This window comes from Moschus berezovskii, chromosome 17 (assembly GCF_049115385.1).
Source record: "Moschus berezovskii isolate FMDL1 chromosome 17, NW_MosBer_1.0, whole genome shotgun sequence".
Classification (NCBI taxonomy): Eukaryota; Metazoa; Chordata; class Mammalia; order Artiodactyla; family Moschidae; genus Moschus; species Moschus berezovskii.
Window position 1 is genome coordinate 23,376,008 of NC_142476.1, and position 15,318 is coordinate 23,391,325.

Genomic DNA, 15,318 nt, shown 5'->3' on the forward strand with positions numbered 1-15,318 from the left:
TGGAGAAAAGGAATTTTCATTTCTTTGAATATATAACATGCCAATAGTTGAATGGCATGTTCATGTAACAAAACAGATACGGGTGATACGAGATGGAGGAAATAGCATTTATTGGAATTCTTGGAGAAGGAACATATTTGGAAGAAACTCAGTATGCTTATGGAATTAGGAACGGTGGCTAAGTGATCATTAGCTTTGTAGGTATACAAAGAAAATTTCAACACAGTGTGGAAAGTGTGATGGAAAGGGCCTGCAGAGGGACCTGCTGCTGCTGCTGCTAAGTCACTTCGGCAGAAGGACCTAAGGGAGTACAAAAAAAAGACACTTGACCAATTTCAAGGACGAGGAGACTGTTTCTGAACCCTGCATGCCTGGATCCTAAAATAACTAGAAGCTATTTTCAGTACTTACAAAAAGCCGGTAGAAATGATTCATTATTATTGCAGACCTGCCCATGCTAATTAAAATGTCAATTTTCTTTGCTTTAGCCTGGAATTATAATTCGCACACTGTAGAATTATAATTCGCCAATTTTACTAGGTTGTTTTAAATTGATGAAGGTAAAGTCCCTTATAGATCGTTGGACTTTTCCTTCTTCTGTCTAGTGAGGCTTCTATCACCATACTCATCTGCCATATTGTCCCGCTTTAAAAATGTCAATTTCTCCTCTCTCCTGGCCCCATTCTATCACTAGAGCTTTCTCTTTTCCATGCTGTTTCTAAGACCCATGACATTCTGGAGCTGAAAGATAGCTTGAGGTCATTTAGGTTAATCCTGTTCCTTTTACATTAAAAGAAGCCCGTTCTAGAGAGATTAAGTGGTGAAGATCTGACCATCACTACTAGGTCTTGGCCTGTGCCCTTTTCTGAATAAAACAGATCATCAGAGTCTCAAATTCCTCTCTTCCCAATTCCCATGATGGAAAAGCCCACTCTGGGTTCTAGGTGAGTTCTAGGTGTTTTGCAGACAATGGAACTAAGGGCTTTAAATTTCTTCTACAAAAAAAAAAAAAAAAAGTTATGATTGAATAGTTCTTGTTCCAGGGCCTACTTTTTATGCTCCTTTTTGTATTAACCTCATGCTAGTGATACCTAGCCCAGATACACTTTGGTTCTGATTCCTGGAGATAAGAAAATCATTTATTTTTTTGGGTCACGAAGGGAGGGTAGATTTTGTAACCTGTCACTCATGCCAATTCCTATGGGAGCTTTCAGGCTTCCCAGGTGGCTCAGTGGTAAAGCATCTACCTGCCAATGCAGGAGACGCAGGTTTGATACATGGGTCAGGAAGGTCTCCTGGAGAAGGGAATGGCAACCCACTCCAGTATTCTTGTCTGGAAAATCCCATGGATAGAGGATCATGGCAGGCCTCAGTCCATGGAGTTGCACAGCTGAGTGACTGAGCACGAAAGCATGGGAGATTTCAATCAGGATGTTTAATAACAGGAACTAAGAGCCAATTTATAAATATCTGGAAGAGTCCCCAGTAACCCACCACCAAGGATGCTATTCAGAGCTCAGTAGAGATTGTAGCACAGTCCAGGGAGCCTGTAGGAGGCCCCTCATCCTTTGCCTTTGAATCTTGGTTGGACTGGCAGAGCTGATTTTTGACCTGACTACCCACTTAATCTCATGGCAGAGGTAAAAGAGAAAAAAGTGGCCCATGACCTGACTCAGAAGACAGACTTTGCCCTGGTCAACTTACCATAAGTGGTCTCACATGGGTCCTGTAATCACATTAAGGGAGTATGATCTTTCCTACCTTAGCATGGCCTTTGCCTCCAGCTCCGAATTCAGATTAGCAACTCCTCCTGCACAGGAGAGGGTTAGCTAGAGCAGTATGGGGTCAGGAGGCAAAAAACTTCCTTCTCACACAAGGCTGACTTCAGAGAGCAGCTGTAAGGCAGGAAAGCATTAATGCAAGCAGACTCCTTGGTACACAATAAGGCCTCACCACAGTTTGGCTCTTATTGTTTTTTTTTTTTTTTAAGATTTTTTAATGTCGTCATTGAATTTGTTACAATACTGCTTCTGTTTTATGTTTGGTTTTTTGGCCCAGATGTAGGTGGGATCTTAGCTTCCCACCAGGGGATGGAACCTGCACCTCCTGCATTGGAAGGTGAAGTCTTAACCACTGGACCACCAGGGATGGCCCTCAGCTCTTATTATTCCTAGGTACTCCTCATCCTCTGGGGAATTGTGATAACCAAAATAAACCCCATCATATAGGAAGTATAACTGTTTGAACTACACTGGGAAAGTGAGCCCATAGGTAAGGTGAAATCTTTACTTTTTCCCCTAGTTGAGGTGAGCAGTAATGACATAAAACTGCAGGAATCTTTTCATTTTTACAGGTGGAGACTAGGAGAAACCACCTATCAACTTCTATAGTTTTAGCAGATGTTTGTGCAGTTACAGTTTACATTTTTACTCAGACACCCTTTTAAGGGCTTATCTCATGTTCTTCTGTATGCCCTTGTACTAAAACATCTATTTTGTATGTCTCTGATGGAATCATTCTAGGTTGATAGAAAATGTTCTCTCCTATTAATGCCTCCTATCGTTGTGCCTTCCAAGCTGTTAATGCCCCTGAATTTAGGTGTTTAAGTGCTCTGTTAGTTTAGTCCTGTTTATTAAAAATTTAGGAGGTTCATGATTCCAAATACTTTCTAGGTCTTACCATTGGAGTAGCTCAAAGCCAGGCAGCTGGTGTGTAATCTAAGTTTTACTATTAATACTTACTTGTGCTAGAACTATGATCAAGATACTTAGTCTATGTTTGTATTAGTTTCCACATTTGCAAAACAGGGGTAATAATAGAACAACCAAACAGGATTAAAAGAATTAATTTACAGAAAGCACTTAGAGATCTATTGAATGCTTATAGTAAACATCACCACTGCAATTATTCTGTAACCAAAATTAATATTATCCTAAAGGCAATCAACTCTGAATATTCATTGGAAGGACTAATGCTGAAGCTGAAGCTCCAATACTTGTTGAGAAAAGCTGACTCATTGGAAAAGACCCTGATGCTGGGAAAGATCGAAGGCAGGAGGAGAAGGGGCCAGCAGAGGATGAGATGGTTGTATGGCATCATCGACTCAATGGATGTGAGTTTGAGCAAACTCTGGAAGATAGTGAATGATGGCGAAGCCTGGAATGCTGCAGTTCATGGGGTTGCAAAGAGTCAGACATGCAATGGGGTTACCTGGAGAGAAAATTCCACTTTAAAAAATTCTAATAACAATTTTCTCTCACTTATCCCAAATACTACTTTTAATCTAAAGATCCAAAATTGGAGGGGAAGGGACAAGTGGAAAGCCCAATAAAACTTTAAAAGAAAAAAAAAAAAGTCAGACATGACTTCACAACTGAATAACAACCAAAACAATATTAAGATCCCTCCCACACAGGGAACCATATTTAATATCCTATGGTAAACCATAACAGAAAATAATATAAAAAAGAATATATATATATATTTATAACTGAGTCACTCTGCTGTATAGCAAATATTGGTGCAACATATTAAGTTAATTATATTTCAATAAAAAAATAGATTCTTTCCCATAATGTTTTATGGGGACCATGTAATTTATGAGACATGTTACTACCTTACCACCTTGCAATATCAATATCAACTTTGGGTCTTGGGATTCCCTCATTGTTGGAAAGATGCCATAAACTATAAGGAGATAAGAAATTTTAGAAATGAACATGTAAATAAAATAAAGGAAAACTCAGCTACCACCTAAAAACAAAAATGATTCAGTAGTTTTTAATATATCAGTAACTGCTCTCACTAGAAACTAAAGTCGATTTAATTTAAGAACTGATATAATTCTTCCAACAACAGACAAACATATTAATGCTACAGAGATTTTTTTTTTCTACTAAGAATGGAGTAAGCTCTGTACATGAGTAGGAACATTCTAGATCTCTCTGCCAGGATTTCATTTACCTAGAGATTTCAGTCTTGTTCTAAAAGCTTAATTATTTGAATGCCCTTGTATTTGTCTATAGATAGACTTTCCTCTTTTTTTCTTCAGCTGAGGTCATTGATTTTCTATATTAGTGACTAAGATGACTGTGAAGACTGCTGTATATAAACCTTGTATACTGTGCTTTAGATCAGTTTGAGGGGTTTTTGAAGGATAGTTTTGATTATAAACAATTATGGCTTTAACTATGGAGACATAACGATTAATTTGCCTATCACAGAAACAGCGTCAGACTTTATTTTTGGGGGCTCCAAAATCACTGCAGATGCTGATTGCAGCCATGAAATTAAAAGACGCTTACTCCTTGGAAGGAAAGTTATGACCAACCTAGATAGCATATTAAAAAGCAGAGACATTACCTTGCCAACCAAGGTCCGTCTAGTCAAGGCTATGGTTTTTCCAGTGGTCATGTATGGATGTGAGAGTTGGACCATAAAGAAAGTTGAGCACCGAAGAATTGATGCTTTTGAACTGTGGTGTTGGAGAAGACTCTTGAGAGTCCCTTGAACTGCAAGGAGATCCAACCAGTCCATTCTAAAGGACATCAGTCCTGGGTGTTCATTGGAAGGACTGATGTTGAAGCTGAAACTCCAATCCTTTGGCCACCTCATGCGAAGAGTTGACTCATTGAAAAAGACTCTGATGCTGGGAGGGATTGGGGGCAGAAGGAGAAGGGGATGACAGAGGATGAGATGGCTGGATGGTATCACCGACTCGATGGACATGAATCTGGGTGAACTCCGGGAGTTGGTGATGGACAGGGAGGCCTGGTGTGCTGTGATTCATGGGGTCACAAAGAGTCAGACATTACTGAGCGACTGAACTGAACCTATCCCCAGCAGGTTGGCCTTCTAGTTAAGTAATTGAGTTTCCTTGAAGTTCCATGCAGACTGGTTTTGAGTCAGTGCTTAAGATGATCAGTCTTAATCAACTGCAAATTTGCACACTGACCTTGTATCTTCATCTGTACCATCATGGCAGGAAAGTGCTGAAGTTATCCTCAACAGTGAATACTTAAGATGAAAGGATATGATTGGAACCAAGGTTTTGTTAACTAACATTGCTGTTGTCCCTTGGCCCCTGTTCAAACCAGGAAAGGGGGCATACTTCCTTAATTATGCAGCATAGAAGCCCAAAGTTTGGGTCCCTCTTTTATCATCTGCAATACAAATATGATAGATTTCTATGCACAGCTCAAGCAAGTCTGGTATATGGGACCATTGACTATTTGCACCAAATTGTGTGATAACCATGGCTTGTATGGGTGCATGCTAAGTTGCTTCAGTCATGTCTGACCGTGACCCCACTGACTGTGGCCTGCCAGGCTCCTCTGTCCATGGGATTCTCCAGGAAAGAATACTGGAGTGGGTTGCCATTCCCGTCTCCAAGATGGAATAGTATACATACATAGATTTTATACATTTACAAATCTTACTTTTTAAATTTTGAAGAAGCAAAATTCTCCCATTGCTTCCTCTATCTTTTCCAGCAGAGTTAGAAGGTTAAGGAAGATGTAAGACGAAAACCCTAAACCTCAGTTTTTCAGGCTCTGGCACTTTTCTGCTTGTTATATTATTGCAGTCTAGTCATTCTGTATATGCCATGTTGCTATAGTCTGTTGGCTCCAAGCAGCAATAACAACAGTAGAAAGTTTGAATATTATTTTCCAAGCACTTGTGACAAGCAGTTCAAAGTATTATCTTCTTTAATTTTCATAAGTACCCTCCAAAAATTATTGACTGTTTAATAAGTGAATAAATAGATACTCAGAGAGGGTGAGGAACTTGTCTGTGGATCCATAGTAAAAAGATGACTCATCTTTGAATCAATCCCAAATCTGTCTGACTCCAGCTTTCAAGTTTTAAAACTTGATTCTCCGCCACCTTTCAACTCTGCGAGTGAGGTGGAGACCCAGATCTGCCACATCACCTCAGCCTCTATTCATGTCTCTTCATCCACAACGTTATATGAGACTGCTCCCTATAAAGAAGCCTGTATTTTATTTTTCTTCAGATATTTGAGGCATTGGCTGTGTAGTTGCTGTTTTTTTATTCAGTTCAGTTCAGTCGCTCAGTCCTGTCCGACTCCTTGCGACCCCATGAATCACAGCACACTAGGCCTCCCTGTCCGTCACCAACTCCCGGAGTTCACTCAAACTCATGTCCATCGAGTCGGTGATGCCATCCAGCCATCTCATTCTCTGTCGTCCCCTTCTCCTCCCGCCCCCAATCCTTGCCAGCATCAGAGTCTTTTCCAGTGAGTCAACTCGTCGCATGAGGTGGCCAAAATATTGGAGTTTCAGCTTCAGCATCAGTCCTTCCAATGAACACCCAGGATTGATCTCCTTTAGAATGGACTGGTTGGATCTCCTTGCAGTCCAAGGGACTCTCAAGAGTCTTCTCCAGCACCACAGTTCAAAACCATCAATTCTTTGGCGATCAGCTTTCTTCACAGTCCAACTCTCACATCCATACATGACCACTGGAAAAACCATATCCTTGACTAGACGGACAATATTATTTTGTGATACTTCCTCCATAAAACAGTTATCACTAGTAATTTATTTACAAGTTCATTTACAAAAGGACAATTCCTAAAGGCTTTAATTTAACATACTGATACCTGCCTGATATGACTGATGGTCTGATTTCAAAGTTCACTGTACTTTTGAAACATCAAACAAGAGACAGAAGAACACACGGATGGAGGCTAGGTGTGGTATATGGGTACCTTGTATTCTACTCAAATTATCATCTTATTTTAGTTTTTATATATTGTCCTGACAAGTGAGGGAGTTGACAGAAAAATAACAAAATCTGATATGCAAACGTAAGTTTAAGATTTGGGTAAATAATTCCACTAACCTCAGGAGATTGTCAGGTGAAACTGTGTAGCAGTGGTTTATACTGGTTGATGTTTATGTTATGATGTTGAGCCATTCCATTCCATATATGTCCTTTCTTAAAAATGGCGATAACACTTTAAATATATATTTGGAATGCTTTAATTACAAGTTAGATTGAATAGTAAACATTTTTATGTTTATGAGGTTAAACCTAAATTATAAATCCATCATTCAGAAAAACACTTTTTTTCAGTGGATCTCCACTTTTATGGTGGAGTACATCAAAGCCCATCAACACCTGAATCTACCATGGATTTACTTCCAAAGTAATGATATTTTGGAGTTATTTCGCAGATATAATGAAAGTCTTCTCTCCTCAGCTAGTTTGCCTATATGTTTCTCTCTTCTTTTCGGTGGGAGTATAGCAGATGTGGAGTCAGTTCAGATGAGAATGAACCTTAGTGCTGTGACCTTGGGCAGGATTTATACCTCTTATTATAAGAATTTATTTTTAAACTCTGGTGGCTCATATGGTAAAGCATCTGCCTGCAATGCGGGAGACCTGGGTTTGATCCCTGGGTTGGGAAGATCCCCTGAAGAAGGGAATGGCAACCCACTCAAGAACTCTTGCCTGGAAAAATCCCATGGACAGAGGAGCCTGGTAGGCTACAGTCCATGGAGTTGAAAAGAGTTGGACACAACTGAGCGACTTCACTTTCACATTATAAGAATGCATTAGCTACAGATTTTTTTTTTTTTTTCCCTGAACATCTTTTCTTTTCCTTACTTTCTCTGGTCACTGAACTCTTCTTTCCATGGGGACCTCCTTTGTGTGGTTTGGTTGAGTCTGATTACACCCTCTCACTACACGATGGGCATGTGACCCACCCTGGCCAGGGTGCCCTGTTCAAATCATTGGTTCAGGTAGAGTGATGTGATCCAAGCCAAAAAACCAGAGACTTCCTTGGAACGTTTTTCCCCAGAATTGTCAGGAAAAATGCACTCTTTCTCCCCTCTGGGATTGCGAGCTCTAAGGCTAATGTCAGCCTGGCACGTTGGGGGTCATCTTTGACATACATGGCGATAGTCTGTCTGAGAACAGGGCCAACACAGAGGGAAACAAGGCTAAGCAAAGAGGATGAAGCCAGGAATATGATAACCTTTGAACCTGTGGCCTCAGCCAGGCCTGAAGGCAGCGCTGTAGATTTTCCAGTTGTTTGAGCCAACTAAATTCCTTTGCTTAAAATAGTTTGAATTGGATTCCTGGCAGTTTACCCAAAGAATCCTTATTCATATACCCCTTTGGTTTTCCAATTTGTACAACAGTAATGAGATTCAGTACATCGTAGAGTAAGGTTTAAATAAAATGCTGTGTGCCAACTACACAGCACACATTACATCCTCAACAAATGAACTCTGAATTCAACAGCAGGCAAGCTCTCCGCTTTCCTTCCCTAGGACGAAATCTCTCTCTGCGGTTTCTCTCTGCCCGGCTCCCTGCTGAGAGCAGTTGTTCTTGCCTTCTCCGGGATGGGTCACTTGACTGTGGGGCTGCCAGTTCCCGAGCCCAGTTGGTCAGAGAGGCTTGCCCAGCTGTTGGTGGGCAGATGTTCTTCAGAGGGAGAAGAAGGAAAGGTCTGTCCCCTGAGGCGCACTGGAACTGAGAGAGATCTCACCTAGAGAAGACAGCAGCTCTCACAGGAATGCCCGAGGAGACCACATTGAAGGCCCGGATGAGCTGATTTTGGTCCTCGTTCAGGAACATCTGGAGGAACAGCTGTGGGTGACAAGAACGTGTTTATCTCTTTCAAAAAGAAAAGTAGTGAAAAGGCAGGGACTGCAGCTCGACCAAATAGAAGTGTACTCCCATCACCCAAACTTGGGGTGGAGAATAATGGAAGAAAAACACAGCTTGTTTTTAAATCAAATAGCTTAAAGGGGAATGAGTTGAGGGGGCGGAAGAGAGAAATAAAGTCTTCAAGCCTTGATGCTTCCTATCTGCTGCTAATGGTAGTAGTAAGAATCTAGAAAATATATCACTATCTGACTTCAAAATTTTCTCCATTGGCAAAACCTAAACTTCTTCCTTATTATTGGAAGGCTAACTCCCTTGGGATTTTATTTGGGAGCTAGTATTATTGATGTCCTGAAAAAGTCCCTAAAATTTACTATACTTTCACAAGTCAGAATTTTCTTTCTTTCTTTCTTTTGGCAGCATTAAAAAGGCTACTATGACTTTTTCACGAACAAATTCAATAGTTTGGGCTTCAACCTTACAAATTTATGATCATGGCTTTTAAAAGAATTTTGTTTTCTAAAAAAGTGCCTGCCTCATATTTCCCAAAACTAGGAAAAATAAAATTTAAGCATTTATGATACTTGGAAAAAAGTGGGCTAGTTGCAGTTTTATGGTCTAAACTCTGACTATAATAACCACTTTTTTTTTTTTTTTCTTGTAGCCAAGTTACCGAGGGTTTTTTCTCTCTCCTTATAAGCAGATGAAGCTTCAAGTAAATGAAGAAGAATTAGAACCTGATATTAAACTAGTTTCGGAGGCATGTTAGATTGGTTATTATTACATACTTTCTAATTTTCCTTTGTGGGGAAATGATAGCAAATCATATCTAGAATACTCATCTGTGGTGGTGCAATGGGGAAATTCAAGTTTATTTTTAAGAGGGAGAAAAAGCCTTGCAAAACATATGGGCTTAGCTTTATAGGAAACAGTTTCTAGACAAACATGGATGAATGATTTAACAGCAGCAGGACACCCATTTATGTAAATACTGAACTGTGGGACTCAAGAAAACAAATTCAAAGAAAAACATTATTAATCAGCTTGAGATCCCCCCGCCTCCTCTCAACATTCTAAAAGAACAAACAGATCAACATTCAGGAATGCTTTCAACAAGAACAACAAGCAAAGCGTGATTTAGAGTTGCCCTTGATAAAACTTTTCAGAGTTAAAAAAAAACAACTTTTCAGAATTATTTAGACTCTTTAGCTATTCTTCATTTTCATGCATCATACATGTGGAAATAGTCAAACATCAAAATACCATAATGTCCTAATTGCTTTTCCTTTAAAATTTTGCCTAATCAATTTCTGGTTGACCCACCAAATATGCTGCACCCTCTATATGATGAAACCTTGCTTTCATATATATCTGACTTTCATATACCTGACTTTCACAGAAGAAAGTGTTTCATACCAGTATTCAAACTGCCTTACTGAAAGTGTCTTTGTAGAAAGATACAGTAGAGTATTAGCTAGAAATCTTATATTAACTAAATTTGCAAAGTGAAGGGGAGATTTAAAGTGCTCTTCTGAGTAATCTAGATCTGAAACACTTTCAGGGTAATCACCTAAAATAATTAAGAAATGGACAGAGAATAATTTTTGTTCCTTGATTTATCACTGTAATTTTATTCATTGAATGCTTAGTTCAGCCAAAACTTGTGCAGAAGTTCTGGTAGTCCCATGACAGACTCTAGGCACCTGTTAGATAAATGTTCAATCACTCACATCTTATCAAGCAGAAGACAGGGCCACTGGCTCAGTTCCTCTCTGGCTAATCATTTTCATACTAATGTTCTTTAAATCAGGGGTCCCCAACCTCTGGGATCTAATGCATAATGATCTGAAGTAGAACTGATGTAATAAAAATAAAGCACACAATAAATAGAACATACTTCAGTTCAGTTCAGTCTCTCAGTCGTGTCCGACTCTTTGCGACCCCATGAATCACACAGCACGCCAGGCCTCCCTGTCCATCACCAACTCCCAGCGTTCACTTAAACTCATGTCCATCGAGTCGGTGATGCCATCCAGCCATGTCATTCTTTGTCGTCCCCTTCTCCTCTAAAACCATCACCCTTCCGGTCTGTGAAAAACATGAAACATGAATCATGAAACAGGTCCCTGGAGCCAAAAAGCTAGGGGATCACTGCCTTAGATAATTTTGCTTACACTTGAAGAAGTTCATTGCAGGGTTGGGATGGGGGACAATTTTTAGATATAATAGTAAAACTGTCTGCACATCCCTAAACAGTGTTATTGACCATGAGGTTAATGCATTTAGATTCTTGGATGGCCGATGTTAATCTATACCTGGATTTGAATGTCTCTTTGTATATATATATATATATATATATATCTTTGTTAGGGTTAAAGATTGTGTTTAAATGTAATTGTCTATGCTGAAGATGCTCCTTATTGTATTCTTATAGACAAATGAGTATAATCACACGTATAATGTTCAATAAGTTGTGAATAGGGGTAAATACTTTCTCAAACACATTAAATGGTGCATCTATAAATATCTAACCCATGTTGAAAGATATTTCTCAATAGAAATAGGTACATAAAAATAATTTTTCAATAAGTCTATCACTTTTAGTGTCTAGATTAGAGAGCTAACTAATAGATCTAATTTCTAGATTAAAGGCTTATATAACTTAATATTACTAAAAACTGATAATCTTAAATGTGTGTTTGTGTGTGTATTGGTGGACTCAACTTTAGAAAAAATAAGCATTATAGTAGGCTTACTTTTATATTACTTTTTATGATTACATTTATTTTGAATATTTGCAACGTTTAACAATCAATTATCTGCTATTAGGAATCCTAGTATAACCATTTTCAACTATTTGAGGATTCTTTATGAATTTTTTATAATGTTTTAATAGGTTTATAAACTATTACAGAGCAGTCCTTCGGAGAATGAGATTGCTTACCATTTTTTATGTGTATGATTAAAAAAAAAAAAAAAAAGAGCAACTTTCCACAGTCAAATAGCTCGATTTTTAAAAAGTGTTTAGTATGTATGGTTAGGTGAACAGTGTAAAATGCCATGTAAGAAACATTATAACAGTGAAACATTAAAAAAAACTTTATTTTCCTGAAAATTTTCTCTTCAACAAAATCTAATTGTTTTAATTTTTTTCCTGAACTTTTTCTAGTCCTTATCTATATACTTACAACATTTTAATTATATAGCATGCATTTGTAAGGTGTGTATATGCTATAGTATTCAATTCAGTTCAGTTCAGTCGCTCAGTCATGTCCAACTCTTTGCGACCCCATGAATCACAGCACACCAGGCCTCCCTGTCCATTATACATTTAAAATATTCTTAAATGTATAGTATATACATTTAAAGTATACTTTATAAAGTATATATTTTATATATTATTTATATACTATATATAAATTAGTATATATTATTTACATACTATTAAATATACATAAATATAAAAAATATATAAAGTATATACATAAAGTATACTTAAATTTATAGTATATACATTTATTTTTATTATTATTTACACCATTGGCATTGTGTTTCAGCTTTGGTTTTTATGAAGTGCCTTCAGTTCAGTTCAGTTCAGTTCAGTCGCTCAATCGTGTCCGACTCTCCGCAACCCCATGAATCACAGCACGCCAGGCCTGTCCATCACCAACTCCCGGAGTTCAGTCAAACTCATGTCCACAGAGTCAGTGATGCCATCCAGCCATCTCACTCTTGGTCGTCCCCTTCTCCTCCTGCCCCCAATCCTTCCCAGAATCAGAGTCTTTTCCAGTGAGTCAACTCGTCGCATGAGGTGGCCGAAGTATTGCAGCTTCAGCTTTAGCATCAGTCCTTCCAATGAACACCCAGGATTGATCTCCTTTAGAATGGACTGGTTGGATCTCCTTGCAGTACAAGGGACCCCCAAGAGTCTTCTCCAACACCACAGTTCAAAAGCATCAGTTCTTCGGCGATCAGCTTTCTTCACAGTCCAACTCTCTCATCCATACATGACCATGGGAAAGACCATAGCTTTGACTAGATGGACCTTGGTTGGCAAAGTAATGTCTCTGCTTTTTAATATACTATCAAGGTTGGCCATAACTTCCCTTCCAAGGAGTAAACGTCTTTTAATTTCCTGGCTGCAATCAGCATCTGCAGTGATTTTGGAGCCCCCAAAAATAAAGTCTGACGCTGTTTCCACTGTTTCCCCATCTATTTCCCATGAAGTGATGGGACCAGATGCCATGATCTTTGTTTTCTGAATTTGAGCTTCAAGCCAACCTTTTCACTCTGCTCTTTCACTTTCATCAAGAGGCTTTTTAGTTCCTCTTCACTTTCTGTCATAAGGGTTGTGTCATCTGCATATCTGAGGTTATTGATATTTCTCCCGGCAATCTTGATTCCAGCTTGTGGTTCTTCCAGCCCAGCATTCCTCATGATGTACTCTGCATATAAGTTAAATAAGCTGGGTGACATTATACAACCGTGACGTACTCCTTTTCCTATTTGGAACCAGTCTGTTGTTCCATGTGCAGTTCTAACTGTTGCTTCCTGACCTTCATACAGGTTTCTCAAGAGGCAGGTCAGGTGGTCTGGGATTCCCACCTCTTTCAGAATTTTCCACAGTTTATTGTGATCCACACAGTCAAAGGCTTTGGCATAGTCAATGAAGCAGAAATAGATGTTTTTCTGGAACTCTCTTGCTTTCTCCATGATCCAGCGGAGGTTGGCAATTTTATCTCTGGTGCCTCTGCCTTTTCTAAAACCTGCTTGAATATCAGTCTATGCTTATTGAACACCTACCCCTGTAACCATGGAAAGTAAATATAGGCCTTAGGGTACTAAAAATTGAAAAATATTAAAATCAAATATTTCTTTTTTGTTACTTAAACACATTTTCTGGTCATGAGGATGAAATATATTAATAACATGATAATTTATTATGGATAATTTATTATTGGACATTAATAACATATCCAAACAAAGGTGGACAACAGCAATTATTGTAATTTCTGTTAAAATCCCATGGATGGAGGAGCCGGTAGGCTGCAGTCCGTGGAGTCGCTAAGGGTCAAACACGACTGAGCGACTTTACTTTCACTTTTCACTTTCACACATTGGAGAAGGAAATGGCAACCCACTCCAGTGTTCTTGCCTGGAGAATCCCAGGGATGGGGGAGCCTGGTGGGCTTCTGTCTATGGGGTCACACAGAGTCGGACACGACTGAAGTGACTTAGCAGCAGCAGCAGCAGCTTGTAATAGTCAGTCATGTCTGACTCTTTGTGAGTCCATGGACTGCAACATGCCAGGCTTCCCTGTCCATCACCAACTCCCAGAGCTTGCTCAAACTCATGTCCATCGAGTCAGTGATGCCATCCAACCATCTCATCCTCTGTCGTCACCTTCTCCTCCTGACTTCAATCTTTCCCGGCATCAGGGTCTTTTCCAATGAGTTAGTTCTTCACATCAGGTGGCCAAAAAATTGGAGTTTCAGCTTTAGCATCAGTCCTTCCAATGAATATTCAGGACTGAATTCCTTTAGGATGGACTGGTTGGATCTCCTTGCAGTCCAAGGGATTCTCAAGAGTCTTCTCCAACACCAAAGTTCAAAAGCATCAGTTCTTTGGTGCTCAGCTTTCTTTATGGTCCAACTCTCACATCCATACATGACTACTGGAAAACTTGAATCTAACTTGATCATGAAATTATATCAGTACTATCTTTGATCGGGCTGCTCTGGTGAGCACTGAAGGATTCATTGTGTCAGTCATTAACTTTCCATTCTATAGGGAAGCAAACAAAGGAGAAAATACTCAACAGAGATGGGCTCTGGTTCTGACTTTATTTATACATAAAGCCCCAAAAAGCAATTAGTACCTTTTCATCTCTACTAACTTTTTTTCAATTGCAGTAAGTGTTGTAAAAAATATTTTCATCTATGTTTTCTTTCTTAAATGCTCCTAACAAACTTATAAAGTAGATCCCATTTTGCAGATAAAGAAACTAAGGTTCCCAGTGCTTGAGAACTTGCTCAAAGTCATCTCTCTACAGAGCAGTGCTGTCGAGACATGTGTTAAGCCAGGCAGTATGACTCCACAGCAAGTACATATAACCACTAAAATGCATTTCACCTAAGAGTTCAAAGTTGAAGGAACTCAACTGTTGAAAAAGACCACATTGCTGTCATTTTCTAAGGATTTTATTGTCAACATCAAGATCATTAGTCTGGTGAGACATTCTTGACCCTGTGTTGGAGGTGACTCATTTATATTATGGATTTTATATATAATATACTGTGGTACCATGTTGCATATTGGATCATCACATGGTCTTTCAGTATCTGCTCAAGAGATTGAGCTCTTCTTTCCTGGGAGGGGCCTGGATTTACTTTGGGAAAAATAGATCTAAATATATTTCACTTTTCTCTGTGTAGATAATCTAAAGATTTATGAGACATACGAGAAGGTGGTGCAGATGCTACCCTCTTCCTGTTACTGTCACTGCATATTTATCCTGTGCTACAAATGTGGAGCTGACTCAGTGTAGTGGAGGTCCCAGAGCCTAGGTTATATCCATGTCTAGTCCCAGGAGTCTGGAGTGGACAGACACGGAGACTACTTCTCCCAGAGTGAGTTGATAACAGTCAAATCTTTATAAGCAGCTACCCTACAGTC